Source organism: Vicugna pacos, chromosome 7 (genome assembly GCF_048564905.1).
Source record: "Vicugna pacos chromosome 7, VicPac4, whole genome shotgun sequence".
NCBI classification, from domain to species: domain Eukaryota; kingdom Metazoa; phylum Chordata; class Mammalia; order Artiodactyla; family Camelidae; genus Vicugna; species Vicugna pacos.
The window spans coordinates 48,196,103-48,215,796 of record NC_132993.1 but is presented as its reverse complement, the minus strand read 5'-3'; the positions used below and the strand labels follow the sequence as shown (position 1 = coordinate 48,215,796).

At 32.6% G+C, this 19,694-nt stretch overlaps 1 protein-coding gene across 3 annotated transcripts in view; it reads right to left on the bottom strand.

Moving 5' to 3' along the window:
- Positions 1–19,694, bottom strand: part of MACC1 (MET transcriptional regulator MACC1) — a 486,000-nt gene that overhangs the window by 438,298 nt on the left and 28,008 nt on the right. For all 3 annotated transcript variants that reach the window (XM_072964885.1, XM_072964883.1, XM_072964884.1), the window contains exon 2: positions 19,307–19,465. The gene's annotated coding sequence lies outside the window, so the exon portion shown is untranslated. The remainder of the gene's footprint in view (positions 1–19,306; positions 19,466–19,694) is intronic.

The window sequence follows — 19,694 nt, the reverse complement described above, 5'->3', positions numbered from 1 at the left end:
TTATCTACTACCTGAGACACTCTATAATTATTTTAAAGGAGAGTCCCTTAAGAGATGATTTGACAACCTAGACAATGATAAGGGGAAGAGAGCAGAAGATTTCTCAGTTCTCTCCTCCATTTCCAGGTAAGCAACAAATTTATTTTACCAGGATGTTGGATACAGATCATCTCTGCATTGTGTTCTACAAAAGTAGTGACTCTAATGGAGAAAATCTGGCCAACTAAGAAAAGATCTGAAGATTATTAAGGGGAGTGACATTTTGGCTGATTGGCCTTTTCAGTCCTCCTTAGGGCTCTGATCAGCCGTGACTACTGTGGAAGAGCAACTAATCACAAAATCATATGTTGACTTAACCTTACCTGGTTGACAAAAACCCCAAATACTAAAATCCTAAGGGCATATTTGAATGAAGATATCAGTTTACAGAAGACATTCTGATGTAATCTATAAAAGCACATAATAGATGAAGCACTTTAATAATGGAAATTATAATATGCACCTAAGTGTTCAAGTTGAATATCAAGTAACGTTTTAATAATTTTGTTCTTACAAAACAACTCACTGAATTGTGCCACAACCTGTGTCATACTATCTTATGCTCAACTGAAACTGAAAATGGACAATTTGGGGGCCATAATTACTTCTAACTTTAAGAGAAATCTGACTTTAAATTTTCAAATGAAAAATCCATCTCTGTAATGGCCAAAAGGCCTCATATAAATAAATTTTCTACTGACAGTTAAGCACTGCCAGAAAACAGCATCTATGTCAAGAAGGCAAATTAAACATTTATTCCAGGAAAGAGTATATTTTACCTTGTTGTGTTTTTGGATTGTGATTAATCAAAAACTCCAAATGTCTAGTTTCTAAAAACAGTTATCTTCTTAATAAAATGAACAAGAACACACAGAAACTATTAAAAATGAACAGTGGAATGGAAATACAAAGCACTGTGGGAGAGATAAATTTTTCTGTTTATTAACTTCCTTTCTACAAAAGAACTGTGCACCTTTTTGTGCCATGAATTTAACATATGTCCTTGGTTTCCAAACTGAGTCATTCCAAATTTTGTAATTATGTTCATCCTTCTGATAGGAAAAAGCCGGTGAGTGTAACATAGATTAGACTTTGAGGGGGAAAATATAACAAAAGATTCAGGATTCATTACAATTTAGCAATAAAAATACATTATGAGGATCAGCCAACTCTGAATGTTTTAGAGCTATTTAAAAATTATGTCACCAATTATTGGAGAAAGGTAAATTGAAGTGAGATATTTTAAGCCTCTCAAATTAGCAACAACAACAAAAAAATCAGGTAATTTGCAATACTAATGATACCTGAAGAAATAGTTATTTTCATATACATGTTGGGGATTTAATTTGGTCCAAACCTTTTGTAAAATAAAATTTATAATATTTACCAAGGGTCATAAAAATATTCATGCTTTGATTTTGAATTCTCCAACTAAGATAACAAAAATTGGAACATTTTACACATGAAGATGATTGTTGCAGAACTACTTTAAGAGAGAAAGACAGAAAGAAAGACAGAAAGAAAGAGGATAGAACAAAGGAAGGAGGGAGGGAGGAAGAGAAGAGGGGAAGAAGAAAAGAAGGAAAGAAAGGGAAAGAGCCAAAAGTAGATGAGTATATATCCATTAAAGATATAATATTTGGAAAAATGCATATCAACATAAATATCAGGATCCTAAACTACATACACACACATACACACAATTACAACTTTATTTTTTTAAAAAACCTACAGAAAGGAATTATTTCAGAACCTTAAGAGTGGTTGGGTTTCGATGGTGATAAGACTACGGATAATTTTTATATTTTTATTGCTGTTTATATTTTCTGTATTTTGTTTAAGAAACATGTAACCTCAAGTTAAGAAAATAAGAAACAAAAATAAATATAACACAGGAAGTGAAACTATGCAATCTAAGTATCAATGTAGCCATAAATTCAATTTCTTCTTCCTTATATGAACTATAGCATATTGACTCGTAAGGTTTACATATCACATTAAGAAGCCCTTAATATTTACACTTAAACATCCACTTTATAACACTGGTCAGTAATTAAAAAGGCAGAATAAATAAATAAATAAAAACTTACACACAGTCTAATGAGTTACCAGAGACAGCAAGTGACTAATTTTGTTTTGCATTTCATGCACCATATTGGATAATATAAATATTTGATACAACTGCTGTAATTTTTATCAACTGATAAAATCTAACTTTGAAGAAGGAGGGCAAGATATGATATCTCTAATGTTTATTTTTCACTCTTCAAATAGCAATCAAGCCCTTCCTTTTAGACTGGGAGATTTGTTCACATTGCTCAATGAAGCAGCCTAAATGCATATATAAAAGTGAATGGTATTAAAAAGAAAATTCTTTGATCCATTTCAGGACCAAAACTGATTTGTATCAATATATATTTGTTAAAATTTTCTGTGGATACATAGGTATCTAATGATAAATACTAGTTCATTCTGTGCTTTTTTATTTAAGTTATATTTATAATAAACTGATGACATTACAATTATGTTCTTTTTCAGGAAAATCTATGAAGAACACTTTAAAATATGATTAGCAATTATTTCCACTGAAGATTGGAAAGATTAAGCACCAAAATAGTAATTATAGCATAAAGTATTTAAGGACAAGATAAGAATCTTCTAATAGAATTAAATAGAGAATTAGGAGTTAATTCCCAAATTACAGGTGATTTATAATCCAATGGTTATATCAACTGGAAATTCTTGCTAGATTTAGGATTCTCTTTCCAGGGTTTGCTTGCTTATTATTGAGCAATTAATCTAATATACATAACTCTTTACTGCAGTCTTAATCTCTACATCTGTAACTTCCCTATACACCTGTTCGGACTTTTTGTATTATCTTGTGAATTTTTATGAGAGTATTTTAGTAACGTTTTAAGGTTGAATTTTCCTTCATATAAAAAAGTATGATTTTATTATTTTATTTCACTGAATTTTTACAACTTTACGAAGTATCATATAGATACCTCTACCAAGTGGCATTTTTAAAGGTTTTGCATATTTAATTGACATCTGGGGTTTATTTAATGCAAATCTAATAGCTTTCAGGACTGACCAATCATGATAATCAGGCTGGTAAAAATGATTTTCAACTCCTAAGTAAGCCGCTGGGCTCCTACGCCCCAATGAAGGAGTGAAATATAGCTCTAAGAACAGGGACAAAGTCCCCTTACCCCAGGGTAAGTTCATCTTGAAGTGGTAAGGGGAAAGGAAAGGCAGGGATACTAGCAGTAGAGAAACTTCTCAATAGGTCTTGAGGGGATGCTATAGTGCTGTGTTGAAGGAACATACTATACTGCGACACAAAGGAGCAATTCAGACACAAGCAAATGTTGAGTGAGTTGTCCATTGCCTCTGTGTGGTTTACACTTCAATATACAGACTATGAGCCACATGAAAGAAGAGGACGTGGTGATTTTTGTTCATACCCTTGAGCCACGATATAACCTTCTGAGGTGGCCACTACCCTACTGGCACTCAATGATATTGAGTAAATTGATTCCACTTCATCTTTAACATTCTGTCACTGTATTTGCTTTAAAACCTAAATTGCTTACATTGGTTCATATTTATTACTGCATCCCCATCCCCAGGAAGGCTATATTTGGCATTCATCTGCAAGTGCCACCTGTAAACAAATACAGCCAACCTATCTCACACAAACACACATACACACACGCAAAATAGTCCTGTCAAACTGCAAGCCCAATAAAGCAAATAAAATAAAAAATCATTTAAAATACTGCTAAAGGAAAATAGAAGGGAACTTTTTTTTCCCCAAGTTAATCAATCCTCTATATTACACATATGTGTATGTATATATTTAAATTTTACTTTTTCTTTATGATAGTGATTTTAAATTGGCCTGAATCCCTGGTGATGAACAATTCTTACCAATTCCCAAGTTTCAGGTACTACGAATTAACTCCAAGTGCCTAGAGGTGGTGAGTGTTCATCTAAAAGTAGGATCCTAGGATTTCTAACCAAAGCATGGACAAGGACAATTGCAGCTTGCACCCTCGATATAAATACACTTGCCATTTTTTCCATCTGAATGTTAAATTTCTGAAAAAATATTAAAATTTTTAAATAGAGTATTTATTATAATATGCAAAGGATTGATAAGATTGAGTAATACACCTACTTCTTTACTATCTTTAATGTAAGTTTGTAGCTGAAAATATAATTTTAATGGATTTATAAGAAGCACTAACCTAAGGAAAATCTATTTAGGGATAAATAATAAAAAGAAGTTTCTACAATTTAAATGCAAGAAAAGATCATTGAAGGCTGAGATATCTAAAGTCTTATTGAATTGACTACTAAAGTCAGGGTAGACTAACTGTGTAAAAAAACAGTACCAATATCACTGAGTCTTAATACAAGATTTATTTCTTGCTCATTTCACATTTTTTTGCGGTCATTCCAGTTAGGGACTCCACAATTCCCTAGGGCCTCAAAGTTCTTCAAGTTCTTCACTGTCTATATATACATACATATATACAGAGAGAGAGAGAGAGGTCAGGAGATGCTTCCAAAATACTTTGAATTCTAAATCAAAATACATTTTTATTAAGATGTGGCAAAATCTAAAGGTTTTTTCTAAGGTAAGTCAACATAAAGAAAGCCATTGGATAATTAACAGTACCAGTACTGAATTTCACTAATGTGGTAGTAGATTTGCGAAAGATTGAAATGTGATACCTAAGATTCCTTCCAAGTTAAGTCTATGACATGGGTATGATTTCCCTCAAGTCCTTCAGTTTCAGGTAAGTTATTTACAGTTAGATCAATGTATATGATGCATGGTTTTATAGAGGAAAAAGTTATCAATACGTTGAGGTGACTCCCTCAGACTTCAGCAGTCACAGGCACCTGTTAAACTGATCTCAGTGTGAAACATCAATATTACCATTTCTTATACATGCTCTGACCTGCAAATAGTGAGAATTACTAAAATAAGTATACAAACAATACTTAGACCTGATTTTCCAAGTTTCTTACAGCACAGTAACAGTTCCCTTTTTCACAGAACAACAAGTTTGCAAAAATCTAGAGAAATTCATAGAAAAACAAAGTAACACTTACATATCATTATACACGTCCATGGACCATACAATTTTGCAATATTTTTGCTGTGAAATCCTGCTTTCCTCTGAAATTTTCCTAATGTTTGGCCTAATGGAATATATTCAGAAGACTGCTAACCAAGGATTATTCATTGTCATGGGCTGAATGATGTCTCCCCCAAATTCATATGTTGAAGTCAGAACCTCCCTGTACCTCAGAATGTGACGATATTTGGAGATAGTGTCTTTACAGAAGTTAAATTAATTAATTAGGGTTAAATGAGATTATTAGGTAGGTCCTAATGTCATATGACTGGTGTCCTTAAAAGAAGAGATTAGGACACAGATACAGAGGAAAGACCATGTGAAGATAAAGGGAGAAAACAACCATCTACAAGCTAAGAAGAGAGGACTCAGAAGAAACCAACCACGCCAATTCACTGCTCTCAGACTTTGAGCCTCCAGAACCCTGAGAAAATAAATCTCTGTTGTTTAAGCCACCCAGTCTATGCTACTTCATTATGGCAGCCCTAGCAAGCTAATACCCACCCATGTTTACCTAAAATCCTGCACCTCAGTGTTTTCAAAAACATGTTCTTCCACCTCCTGGGACAACTTTGGTTTTCTCTAGAATGGATTAAGGAAATTTATTGCGAATGAAGACAGCTATCCTATCCAAGAGAATTTTTTATGGCTTCAAAGGTCAGTCAGGATTATAAATGATTTATGGTGGGGCCCTTATTTTCCCAATTAAGATGACACTCTTCCAGGCATCAATGGAGAATCACTCCTCTAAGGCAGGCTCCAAAATATAAGACAAAATCCCTACTTAGAAAACCTTTGTACCAGTACTCTCTTGTCTTGAGAAAGACCCCTTTAAGTGACTTGATTTCAGAGCAATACTTCAGTCTTAGTAGTTTTTCACTAGCTATCCCACCAATTTGCAAATTTAAATTTAGAGGCTGCTCCTCAGGGAGACCTTATCTTTGGGCAAATTGTACCAAAGCCCAATTTGGTAAACCATACTGTTTACTATGAATGTCACTATGAACACCATTCACTATAAACAGAGAAAGAGGAGAAAGAGTTGCCTGGGAAAATTTCAATCTGTATCCATTAGAAAGGGATAATTTGTCTTAAAAAAAAAAAAAAAAAAGGAGGAAGCCCTGAATCGGAGGCTTTTTTAATGTGTTCTTGTAGACCACAGCCATGTTTCCTAGAGTGATCCTCTTGAAACTTCTGCTTTAGAAGATGCTCCTCATTAGAAGGGTTTCATGATTAAAATGGAGATCGAAAATACTGCACTCTCTATTAAACACTTAGGGACTCACAATTTATATAAATGTATAAAAGACCCTAAGAAGTCCTGAAGTTGTTAAAAAATAAAAAACAACCATTTAATTCTGTCAAACCCAGCATTTCTCAAATCTATCTAACCATAAAACCTTTATTAAAATTATTAGCAAGCCCACTGCTATATACAATTTGGGAGTAAATTTTAAACAGGGAGTCATTATGAAACCCTGCTATAAAGTAATGAACCAGATGTATACACGTATACTAGACTGAGGATGCCAAAGGAATTAAAATTCCCTTCCCTTAATCTAATAATATTCAGTTATTTTGAGCAAAGTGATATGCTTTAGTCACCACTTCTCCTTCTTAAAATACTTATTTGATTATATATTTCTTTAACTGTATGCACCATACTAAATGCTAAGCACACACACAAACTCACAATTCAGCCTTATTTTTTATTTCTAAAGAATGGAATTTATTTGTAGTGGAGTAATGGCCCCTCTGAACTAGGTTAAGAAGCAGCATGGAGAACAAAGAGGGAAATTTCTTAAGCATGACTTGACTCCAATTACTCCCAACTGAGTAAGCTGTGTAGTTCTACATAGCATCTGTCAAAAAGATGACTGGAAAGTGGTTTGGCACTTACCCTCTGGTAACCATTTGAGCTTTGTGATTATTTATGCCAAAAACAGCCCAAATTGTACACATTTCAGACAGAAAAAAGAAAAAAGAAACCTATCCAAAATGGTATGAAGTCAAGTGAGGAGTTAACCTTTTCAAATAAATTGATAGTTATACAATTTTATATGGAATATTTTCTTACTCGCCTTGACTCTCAAGTGTAGCAGAGCAAGTAAAATATGTTTGAGATGTAAAATTAATACTGGGTTGATTTTATTTAATTTTAAAATATTTACCCTGCATTTTTTAAAGAAACTTTGGAGATTTATTCACATTTGTTGAAAAAATCGGTATTGTCAAAGCTAGGAAATATCCCCCAGGGTGATTCATCACAACAGAGTAAGTGAATGCTAATAGTTTCTGACAAACAAAGACCAAATTGCTTCATTACCTCAATTAACTCCAAAGATTCTCAAGCAAATAAGCTACTTGCCACCACTGTTTACATGAGGTTTTAAGAGGGTTCAGAGTATGGCATATTTCTTAATAAATATGTCTTAATCCCACCCAACCAAACATACCCAAATCAAAGGAATTTCTCCAATATCTATTATTGCTGAAAGATGAGCATTCCAATTGTAGATCCAATTAATTCTAATTACTAATTACAATATTATTATTATTTTGACTCTTTAGGAAATTGTGTCAGTTATAAAATCAACATAAACATTAAATAACATATGTTCCTTTTTCATCACTAAATCTTATAATTGGTGACTTCTTACTATAAAAGAAATAGAGTTACATTAATATTTTTTTCTCTTTAAAAATTTTTGAACAGCATTGGATTAATGTTATATGTTGGTTCATGACACAAAGTTATTAGTCTATATATGCACCTAATAACAGAACACTAAAATATATGAAGCAAAATTGATAGCAATGAAAAGCAAAAATGACAATTCAACAATAATAGAGGCATCAATAACCCACTATCAATACTGGGTAGAACAGCTAGACATGAGAGGGTAAAACAAGTAAATGAGAGGGCTGAAAAATCTCTAAACCAACTAAACCTAGCAGACATCCATATATCATTCAATACAACAACAGCAGAATATGCATTCTTCTCAAATACACATGGAACATTCTCCTGGATAGACCATATATGCTAGGCCATAAAGCAAACCTCAGTAATTTGAAAAGACTGAAACAACACAGAGAATGTTCTTTGACGACATGGAAAGAAATTAGAACCCAACAGCAGGAAAAAAAAAACTTGGGAAATCATAAATATGTAGAAATTAAATACACTCCTAAATCACCAATGAACCAAAGGAAAAATCAAAAGGGAAATCAGAAAATATATTGACAAGAAATAATGAAACATCAGCATACCAAACTTAGAGGTAAGTTCATAACCATAAATGCCTATATTAAGAAATAATAAAGATTACAAATCAATAACCTAATATTCCTCCTTATAAAACTGAAAAAGAAGAGCAAACTAAATCTAAAGGAAGCAGAAGGAAGAAAATAATAAAGACTAGATTAGAGCAGAAACAAGTGAAAAAGAGAACAGAAAAACAATAGATAATATTAATGAACCTAAAAGCTAGTTCTTTGAGATCAACAAAGTTGGAAAACGTTGAGCTATACAGACCTAGAATAGAAGAGACTACACAAATAACTAGAATCAGTATTGAAAGAAGGGACATTACTGTTGACACTACAGAAATAAAAAGGATTATAAGGAAACACTGCAAACAACTGAATGCCAACATACAGGATAATAGAGTAAGTGTACAAATTCCTGGAAAGACAAAAACTAACGAAACTGACTCAAGAATAATACTTTGAAAAGTGAAAAACAGTGTTGTAAGAAATTAAAGATGATCAAAATAAATGGAAAAACATCCCACTGGCACAGAAGACTTAACATTAGGATGGCAAAATTCCCCAAACTGATCTACAGATTCAAGACAACTGGAATCTCAGTTGATTTTTTTTTATATAACTTGACAAGCTGATTCTAAAATTTATATGGAATTGTAAGGGACCTAGAATAGTTTCATCAAATGGTGCTGTGACAACTAAATACCCACATGCAAAACAATGAAGTTGGACCCCTACCTCACAGATTCACAAAAAATAACTCAAAATGGATCAAACACATAAATATAAGAGCTAATACCATAAAACTTTTAAAGAAAGCATGGGGCAAATCTTCATCACCTTTGATTTGGCAATGGAGTGTTCAATATGATATTAAAAGCATGAACTTAAAAATAGATAATTTGCACTTGATCAAAAGCAAAAACTTTTGTGCTTCAAAGAACACAAAAAATGAATTTAAAAACCCACAGATTTGAAAAAAAAGAATATTTAAAAACTCTTACAACCCAATAAAGGCAACTTAATTTAAGCAACAGGCGAAGGATCCAAACAGACATTTCTCCAAGAAAAACATGAAAATGGCCAATGTGAAAAGATACTTGATACCAGTCATCAAAAAAATGTAAAATCAAAACCACAGTGAGATATCACTTCATACTCACTAAGATGGCTAAAATCAAAAAGTCATATAATAATAACAAGTGCCAGTGAAGATATGGAGAAATTGGAATCCTCATACACTGATACATTCCCATATATACACTGGGAATGTAAAATGATATAACCATTTTGGAACAGTCTGGCATTTCCTCGAACGATTAAATATAGAGTCATCATATGATGCAGTAGTTTCACGCTTAGGTACATACATACCAAAGAAATACAAACATATGTCCACACAAAAAATTGTACATGACTGTTTATAGCAACATTATTTATAACTGCTAAAAGGTTAGGAACAACTCAGATGTTCATCAGTGGACAAAATGGATAAACAAAATGTGGTAAATTCAGTCAACAGAATATTATTTGTCCATAAGAAGCACTGAATACTGGTACATGCTACAACATGGGTAAACCTTGAAAACATACTAAGTGAAAGAAGTCAGTCATAAAATTCCACATATTATATGATTCCATTCATATGAAAGTTCAGAATACGGAATCCCATAGAAATAGAAAGTAAATTAGTAGCACTTAGGACAGGAAAGAAGGGCATAAAGGGTATAAAGGATAGCTAAAAGGTATAGGGTTTCTTTTTTGAGATGATGGAAATGTTCTAAAATTGACAGTGGTGATAGTCGCATACATCTGTGAATATACTAAAAACCACTGAACTGTACACTTTAAGTGAATGAATTGTATGATACATGAATTATATTTCTAGAGTGCTATTTTATAAATCAACAATACAACAAAAAATAGTTGATAATACAGCAAACTGATAAAACTGACAATACAGGAAAAAAAGTACTAATGTAGGAATGAGACCATTTCACCAGCATAATGAGAGATTTTAATGTATCTCTTCCAGCAATTGATAAATCAAGCAGATTAAGAGTCAATTTACTACAGAAAATTTCAACAACATAACTAAATAATATTGCAGGAAAGAACCCAAATATTAGCATATACATTTTTCTAAGCACACATGGAACATTTACAAAATTAATGATATATAAGGCCATAAACCAACTCCCGAAAATTGCAAAAAATAAGTGTCACGCAAAACCCCAATCTGTGACTAGAACATAATTTAGAAATTAGTAGCAAAAAGAATTTTTAAGCCCATGTATTTAGAAATGAACTCCAGGTAAAAGAAGAAATCATAATAGAAATTTTAAAAATATTTCCACACATTTTTATCCATTTTTAAGAAATCTGAAAAATGATAAGGATATAAACACTATCTATAACACAATAAAAAAATTTCCCAAATAAATATTGTGGAGATTTGCACTCTCTCAAGGACTACTGGGCTTATAAACATCAGTAGCAAAACAGAAGAATAAATTTCTAGCTAATAGAATAGATTACTCAGGTATACACAAAAATCTGGATATTGCTGAAAGATTTCTCTATGAATGGTTCTATGGGTAAAAAGCTAACAAAACCAGACTTTTTTCTTTAGCTATTCTTGTAAATACATAATCTTCCATATCAATTTCCATGGGAGAAGAGTCAGAGTTCCTAAATTTGCAATCACTCTCCCAACAACAGTGATTGCAATCAGAAATGAAGAGCCTGAATAAACAAGGCTTTATAAATAATTTTTTTCCTAAGATTTTCCTTTCCCCATCCAAATCAGTCAAAAGTTTAAAGCACACCTGTTTTAATAGGTCTCCCAGAAACAACATCAGAACTTCACCAAGCAAAATCATAACCCATATTTTTATTTCATGGAGCACTGGGTGACACAACAATCGCGTAAATGCTATAGTTATTTTATTGACCAACTTAAAATGTATTTTCCCTGGTAAAAATAGTATGTTACTTTCTGGAAAAGTTGTACAGAACTAATACTTATCAACAGATAGTTAGGAATACCACCAATTACTCTATTTTTTCAAGCTGTATAGCTACAACTTTCAAGTTATTTTTCGAACAAGAGTAACTGGCTAAAAATATGTCAATCATATATCTAATAGATACAACTTTAGCTACCAAATTAACATTTCTGGAGTCTAAATTGTCTTTTGACATTTAGAACAAAATTTAAAAAGCTAGATGTTAAAACCATGGAACATGGTAGAATTTTTGTTCTATACCTGTATCAGAAATACGAAGTATAATATGGAATAAACATCTAAGAACAGTTTCAACAATATTAAGTCACTATTTTAAAATTCTCAGTAATGTTTCAAGACATATGATGAAAGACAGAAAGATTTATAAGATGTATTGGCTTCCTCCTGACAATTCTCAAAGCCAGGTGAATCTCTCCATTCAACGTTTTACCATCATATACACTAGAGCTGATTCTCTTTAGTATCATACGTGGTATGAGCACATTTCACTTTTATTTACTCTGTTTAATGAATGTCACCAATGATGATGATGGCATATTAGTTACCATGAACTATTTTCTCTGCACCAGGCTCTGTGACACGTGTTTACATAGTTTATCTCTAACTCTCACGGCAAAATAACAAGGTATTAGTTATTGTTGTTATTCTTCTTGTTTCATTTTAAAGAGATCAAATTTGAGACCACAAAAGTTTAAGTCATCTGCCCAGTAAACATTTAATCCCTAGTTCTGGAAAGTCTAGGACCTTTCCTCCATTCTGTGATTTCCTTTGCATTTCCTTGCTGATTATTCAGTTATAAAACAAAATCCAAATAGGTACGTCTATACCCCAGAGTGTGAAAAATATAATATACACTTGACAGTCTTTCAGACTCCAAAATAAAACACAAGAATTGTGTTGATCTTGGATAAAAGACTCCTTGTCCTGCTTTTGGCTGGCTGTACCTACCAGTAAATACTCATGTATTCCCTCAGGCTTTCTTTATGGCATTGGGGCTGTTGGTTTATTTTCAAATAGCTTCCCATTCTCAGAAATTTGTGTGTTACACTTGGTTTCAAATAACTTTAAAAGGTGAAATAGTGCAAGAATCATTTTCAATTTATGTTTTTCCAACCTTTCATACCATCTTTTAAAGCAGTAGCTCTCAAATTTTAATGTGCATAATAAAGTGTGTCATGGGACTTTTTATAACTGCCATATCCCAGGCCCTTCTCCAAGATTCTGGCTCCAAAGGTCTAGAATGGGACTAGGGAATTCCAAATAATTCTTTTTTTTCCCAAATGATTCTTAAGCAGGTGATGTCCAGATGACACTTTGAGAAAAACAAATGGATTTTATCCTTCTCCATAATAAAGTGACTATCATGATAATTATATTTAAATAATAAGAGGGGCAAGAAGATGAGCTCCAGGTTTGGATATAGTTATATTTTACTTCTACAGCTTTCTAGCTCTGACCTAGGACAAATCTCTTAACCTCACTGAGCCCCAGTGTTATGAGGATTTAATAAGATAAAATGTAAAAGCCCTTCCCCTGTGCCTATCACTTATATCACTTATGAAAGTCCTTAGAAAACATTTGCTCCCTGTCACACACTTTCCCCTTTTAAAGCTCAGATCTTTGTACTCCAAATCCTGCTTTCCTTCTCCTCCATAATACGACTAAGAAAGAGTAAGTGCTGCCTACTAGAAATGCTACAGCTCAAAAATGCTGTCTGTCTTCTTAAAACTCCTATGCATTAAACCAAGGCTACTACTCATTTCCTTGATGATTAATCATCTGCTCGTCACTAGTTGAATTTTCCACTGGCACCAGCTCACACTGTCATTTCGAGCTTTCTTTGGGCAATAATACCAACTGTTGGGAGAAAATACAGTGAGGATAGAAATTCAACACTTAACAAAACAATTTATAAGGTACTATGTTCCAGACAGCAGAAATTCACCTGAACTTTGTCACAGAGATTATTTGCTTTTCTTTTTCCTTTTGAATATGGCTGGCAAATAGCTTCTGCCATCATGGCCTGACCAGCTTTTACTCTGGCTTCAAATAGAAGTAAGTTACCTTCTATCACTGGATGCACTTCGGGAAACATAAGTGCCTTGGAGGAGGGTAAAAGTGTACATTCTCTACACTGGGTAATAGCTGTGTTATGAAAGAAGACAGCAAAGAAATACAAAAATTTATACTTTAATCTTCATGTATATAGACCCTTGTATAGATTCAGGCTGGTGAAATACAAAAGAATATTCTTTCATTTATCAGCTTCTCACAGTCTGTGGACTTTTCATCTTAAAGAGGCTCTTAATTTAAAATTATTTTCCAGTGGAAAGCAAATGGTAGTAAACTTTAAAAAAGAGTAGAATGGTATAGTCATTAAAACATTACTGAAGGAATGTGAAATACTTATTTGAAATGACTTCTGGCATAGACAGAAAGGATTTTTAACCTTTTAGTTAACTTCATAGCTCTGATTCTTGCTTCCAAACTTAGATTTCACCCACACCAACAGAAAATATAAGAACAGTAGCCTCAGTGCAGGTTTAGTATATATTTAGGATTTGTTTCGCCATCTTTCATTTACAGTTCTCTAACAGACAAAATAAATAAATAAATATTTGGAAACAAAAGTCAGATAAAATGATATTTACTAGTATTTTATTTTGCAGTTTATTTCTTTCAGACGATAGCTTACTCTCAGGAATCTAATTTGTAATACTTATTTCATCCAGAACTAACTCTGAACCCTGGCTCTGCTAGGTTGCATTACATTGGCAATGTTACTCAATTTCTCTGACCCTCCATTTTCTTGTTTGTGATACAGAAATAACACAAATTTCCTCAAAGAGTTATTATGAGGAATAAATTAAGTAAGCATCTATGACTATTGTTGGAACATAGTGGGCGCTCAACAAAAGAAAAATTTTAACATGCTATGAGTATTTAAAAATAAAGTAAATAACAATAAAGATCAAATACAACTACAGAGGAAGATAGGTAGAGCGTTTTCACAGAATGTCTAGTTGTTTGAGGAATAGAATCATAAAAGCTTAGTTGCCACAGGAAAGTTAGAAAGTCAAAATGTATGTATTTCTTTAGAACCAAATGTTTCAGCTTCTGCTGTTCTGAGGTTGAGATCATCACATTAATCTTTGGTTTTAATGCATTTATTAGTGTTTGTTACTACAATTATTGTGTTTGAAACTTTCCTCTATGGGTTTATCTATGGAAGAATGCAAAGTACCTACCACTTCATTAACATCTTCAGATATGGAATACAGCCTACTGTACAGTGATATCTAAGATTTGAAAGCACATTTTTGTAAGAAGAATGTATTATAATTGTAAGAAATTAAAGATATCATTTTCAAAAATTTAATTGTGGATAAGCAAAATTACTGAAGCCCCAGAATATGCAACAGCTTGAAGTTTAATTTCAACTGGAAAACTATGCTTTGGAAAGTATATGTGGATGGAAACATTTATGAGTTAGCACCAAGAGCTGGCACAGTACATTTGTTATGGAATAATTTTAACTGTTACCTTGTTTTACAAGCTGGATTTTATCTGGTACCTTTATGGGAGAGTTGAACAAGTCTATACATTCACTCCATATGCTGAGGTTTCTGTTTCTGTATGAATTTCAGATATTCTTGAGAAGGTTTTAGTAAACTTTTCAGAGGAAATGGTCAAATGAAACAAAGTAGGAACATTTTCTGTATAAAAGCAACATGATATTTCACATGCTATATTGTTTCACATATCATCAACTCTGTACCAGATTTTGGCAAAAGAAAAAATTCTGCCTCAAGATTTTTCATTTTCTGGACCAAAAACAAAAATTCAAAAATGAACAAAGACCAAACCAAGGAAGAAGGCATAAAACAATAAAAATCAAAACCATGACTTGAATGTTAAATGGAAAAAGAAACCATGTAATAAGTTTTCTGCTCATTCTGATTATAACCAAAGTCTGTCAAAACAGTAGTCTTTCTCACAGAAGATTCAAAATCCCTAAATTTACTTTTAAATATGAAAATAGCTACACTTTGGAAATATTATTAATGCTAAGTGTCCACCTCTGAATGCATAATTTAAAAATACTAAATTTTAGGAATATATCTAACAGAAATATCATCAGTCTACCAATCTATATACACAAAGATGCTCATGCAATATTATTAAAAAAGAAAAAATACTTAAAATCTAAATCTGTCCAAAATAAAGAACTGATAATGACATTCATAATAGATTATCTATAGCCATTGAAAAATGATGTAGGAAAATGTAATGATGTGGGGAAATGGGCATTTGATCTTAAGTGAAACAGTAAATAACATGATCCTATTTTTGTTTAAAAAACTGTGTTTATGGACCAGAGAAGTGGTTTTTAGTTCTATTCACCAGTGTTTTTCAAATTGTGATATAGACTTACAGTCTATCTGCTTTGAAATTCAGTGTATTTTCTAAAATTTCTAGAAATGTATATATTCTTTGTGATAATAAGTATTTTTATAATAATTGAAAATAAAAACTATATAAGTAGTGGCAACTATCTTTCTACAAATAAGTAGACTACTTCTATATTGACATTTCAGCTTCCAAACTCATGTCAGTGTTCAGGTGTGTCCAACTGGGAAAAATCATCCAGAAGAGCCAAGTCATGAATCAACGAGGAAACCTGAACAAAGGCCAAAAGTAAGTTAAGAACTAGAGAACCAGAGCAAAGTCGGAATCCAGGGAACCTGAGAATGTTACATAGGTCATCCCAGTGATCAGAGGGCCAGAAGCTAAAAATCCAAGAAATGGAAGACACTGCTTCCTGTCCAGCTCCATCTTCCACATTAAAAGGTTTCTCTTTCTCTCAGATTTTAATAAAGTTCTTGGTAGCCCTAATTTTCCTGAAATTATATTAAGAAAGGCAACTTCAAGCTCATGAAATTCTAAAGGAAACCAAAGGCCTAAATTTAAATTCTAAATCCCAAAGCAAAACTTTAGTCTTTAAGTCCAGAGTGGTTTTGGTGTACATACTATGAAAAGAAGATGAGGCTATACCCTGCTTGGAAATGAACCTGCTAATTTTCCTTCAAGTTGCAAGACTCTTCCAATATTACTAACAGCTATGGTGGGAGATAATTACTTAATTCATTTTAAATCTCTCTTTTCAGATTAAAATAATCTCGATTTAATTAAATTTTCTTCATAGGCTAACAAGTGGTTTTGTTTCTCTAATTCATCTCCAAATTTCTCCACTTTTTCTGAAAATAAGATGTTCAAAATTGAAATTAGCACTAGTGTATCCACTATCATGAGGATTCCATTCCCAGCACTTTTATGATAATTAATCTCAGGTTATGAACAGGCAACAACTTTTAGAATAACCTGTGTATAATTACAAAGATAAAACACAGCATATAAATCAGGTGATAATTTCAACTAATAATTGTTATTTATTAAGTTGGTAATAGTAATGACATAGTTTATCTCATTAGACCTGTGAATAAAAATATGACTTAAGGGCTAGTTCTTCAAGCAGCTGTTTTCCAGTTGGCTTCCCAGATATTCCCTGCTTTCCAGAGTCCCATAATTTCCTACCGGCAACACCCAAAGGTCAGAGCTGCTTCTTCAAGCACCTGACCCCTAGTCCTAAGGGTCTTCCCTTGCACTTATGGGACCTCCTTCATAGCTCATCTCAAAAGAGTCAACCAAAACAGCTACTTAAAATGCAGAAGCCACCTCTCTCTGTGTGAAGATCTCAGATGACAATACATTTCACATAGTATGCGCTGGCTATTCAATTTATCTTAGCGTAGGTTAGTTAATATATAAATCCAGGATTTACAGCCATCTTCAATTCTACTTGTAGGCTCACTTAGTGTGACATTTGAGTATCTGTGCTTAACCACCTAATGAACCAAAATGACGGATTTCAAATAGTCCACTAGGTGGCAGGGGTGTTTATAAGGAAGTAATACCCAATTCTTAAGTAATTCAGTAAGCAGGAAATGAGAGAACCTAATTAGAGGAATAAATGGCATTTATAAGTTACATAATACATATGTATTAAACTGTGAATACAAATACACACACAAATGCGAATTTTAAACAAGATATAAAAGTCCAACACATATAGCAACAGCTACCTGGCTCAGCTAACACTGCTTATTTTTAATAAATATTTAAATAAAATTTGCCTCTTTTTTTAATTCTTAAAAAACACTGACATTAAGAGGCTAAATGGGCACTGTGTAGGGTCCTAGATGTACACTAACTTTGACAACAGCATTGCTCAAAATATTAAATATGGGAATGCTAGAAAGATTTTAGCCAGGAAGAGACTGAAGAGGCAAATAACAGATAAAAATATTCATAGCTTCACTGATATTGGCCTAAGGCATTATGGAATGTTTTACTTCTTACTCTTTTCATTATATAATCTGTTTATGAAGTTTCTAATTCTGTGTTACCTGCCATTATGGAGAAATAATAGAAAATATATCTAAAGTAGGTTGTGATTCAGTTACGGTGAAAACCCCATTTAAAAAGGAGAAGGATGAAATAAGGAGAGGAAGGAGAAACAAGGTTACATACAATAGAATGATGGCTTCAGAGGACACAGAATAAAGACTGGAGGTTTCAACATTCAGAAGGTTTGGCGTAGTCAAGGGTAAGGAAATAGTCACAGCATATGGGCAAAATGGAACTCTGAAGACCTGTATCCAGAAAGATATGAGGAATCAATTCTTTTCTCAACACAAAAAGTAGGACTTTCAAAGTTTCTTGCAACATAAACTGAGAGTACCAGTAATAGGTATATATCATACTTCAAGTTTAGAAATGAATCAACATTCAAAGTGGTGATTTTTCAAAGCATTCTAAATGGGAAAACACTCAGAACCATATTGCTAAAGACATAACCTATAAGGTATCATAATGACTAAAATATCACATTGTTAAATTGTAATATTGTAAATTGTGTAAAATCACAATATGATTGAAGCTCAAAATGTTTTGTCATTGGCATTTAGAAAGCAGATTGGATTCTGGAGATTTCAACTGGAAAAAAATATTGGGTTCTTTAAATTGAAGCTTAGAATGAATAAATGCAGGGAATGATCAAGGATGACTATATAATGTCTAATTGTAAACTCACTATAATTAAGAGATCTTGTAAGCCTTATAAAGAATTCTACTGCTTAAAGCCATAGATTACAGTGTAAACTCAAGTAGAGATTATTTTACTTTGTAGAAGTTATTTCAGTCCTCTGTATGTCATTTTAGCCCATTTGTCTAAATGTTGATTACTAACCCTCACTTTACCTGGCTTAATTCATATCCGCTAACAACACAATGGCCCTATTTTCCAACCTACAGTTTGATGGGGTTTTTTTTCCTGATTTTTAGAAGTCTTGAAAAGGCATAAAAATTAAATATAGTCAGTCATAAAACATGTAAGAAATTACCTTTATTGTAAAGCATAAAATCACATGAAATAAAGGTTATGAAAAACTGAGATAGTTAATCACAATCTTACCTTTGAAATCAAATAACTGATGCATAACTGACTACAAGTGTTCGATAGCATTAGGTGCAAGACCCTAATTTAAATGCAAAGCTTTTATATTTTATTAGAAAAACAATCAAGATTTCTGAGTATTCAGAAGAGGATGGCATGTTTAAGGCATCCCACTTATTATTATATATTATTATTATTCCATTTAAAATTATAATATTGTATAAATGAATTTGATTACATTTGCATAATTCATTTCTTACTAGAAGGAAGAAACTAGAAATAAACAAAATTCCTACCTTCTCCCTAGCGCAGAGTGGAAGAGGCAGTTCTTCAGAGCTACTTGTTTTCAGTCCTGACAGGAAGGAAGCGAACAAGGACTCCATTTCCTATAGCTACTATCAGCAGTCTCCTCAGCCATAATTGAAGTATCTCACTTCTCCTTGCTTTAAGATGTCCTAAAAAGTCACAGATATATTTGCTGATTATTTTAAAATACAAAAATAAAATACATGGATTAGAGGGAAGGAAGTATGATGCCCAGAAATACACATTCACTTTTGCTTAATTCCTAATTTGAAGGCACATTTTATCTTTTGTTCTGAAATAATTCCAAATTTACAGAAAAGTTGCAAGAATTATACAAAGGACTCTTAAACTCTTCACTCAACTGTTAATTTTTTGCCA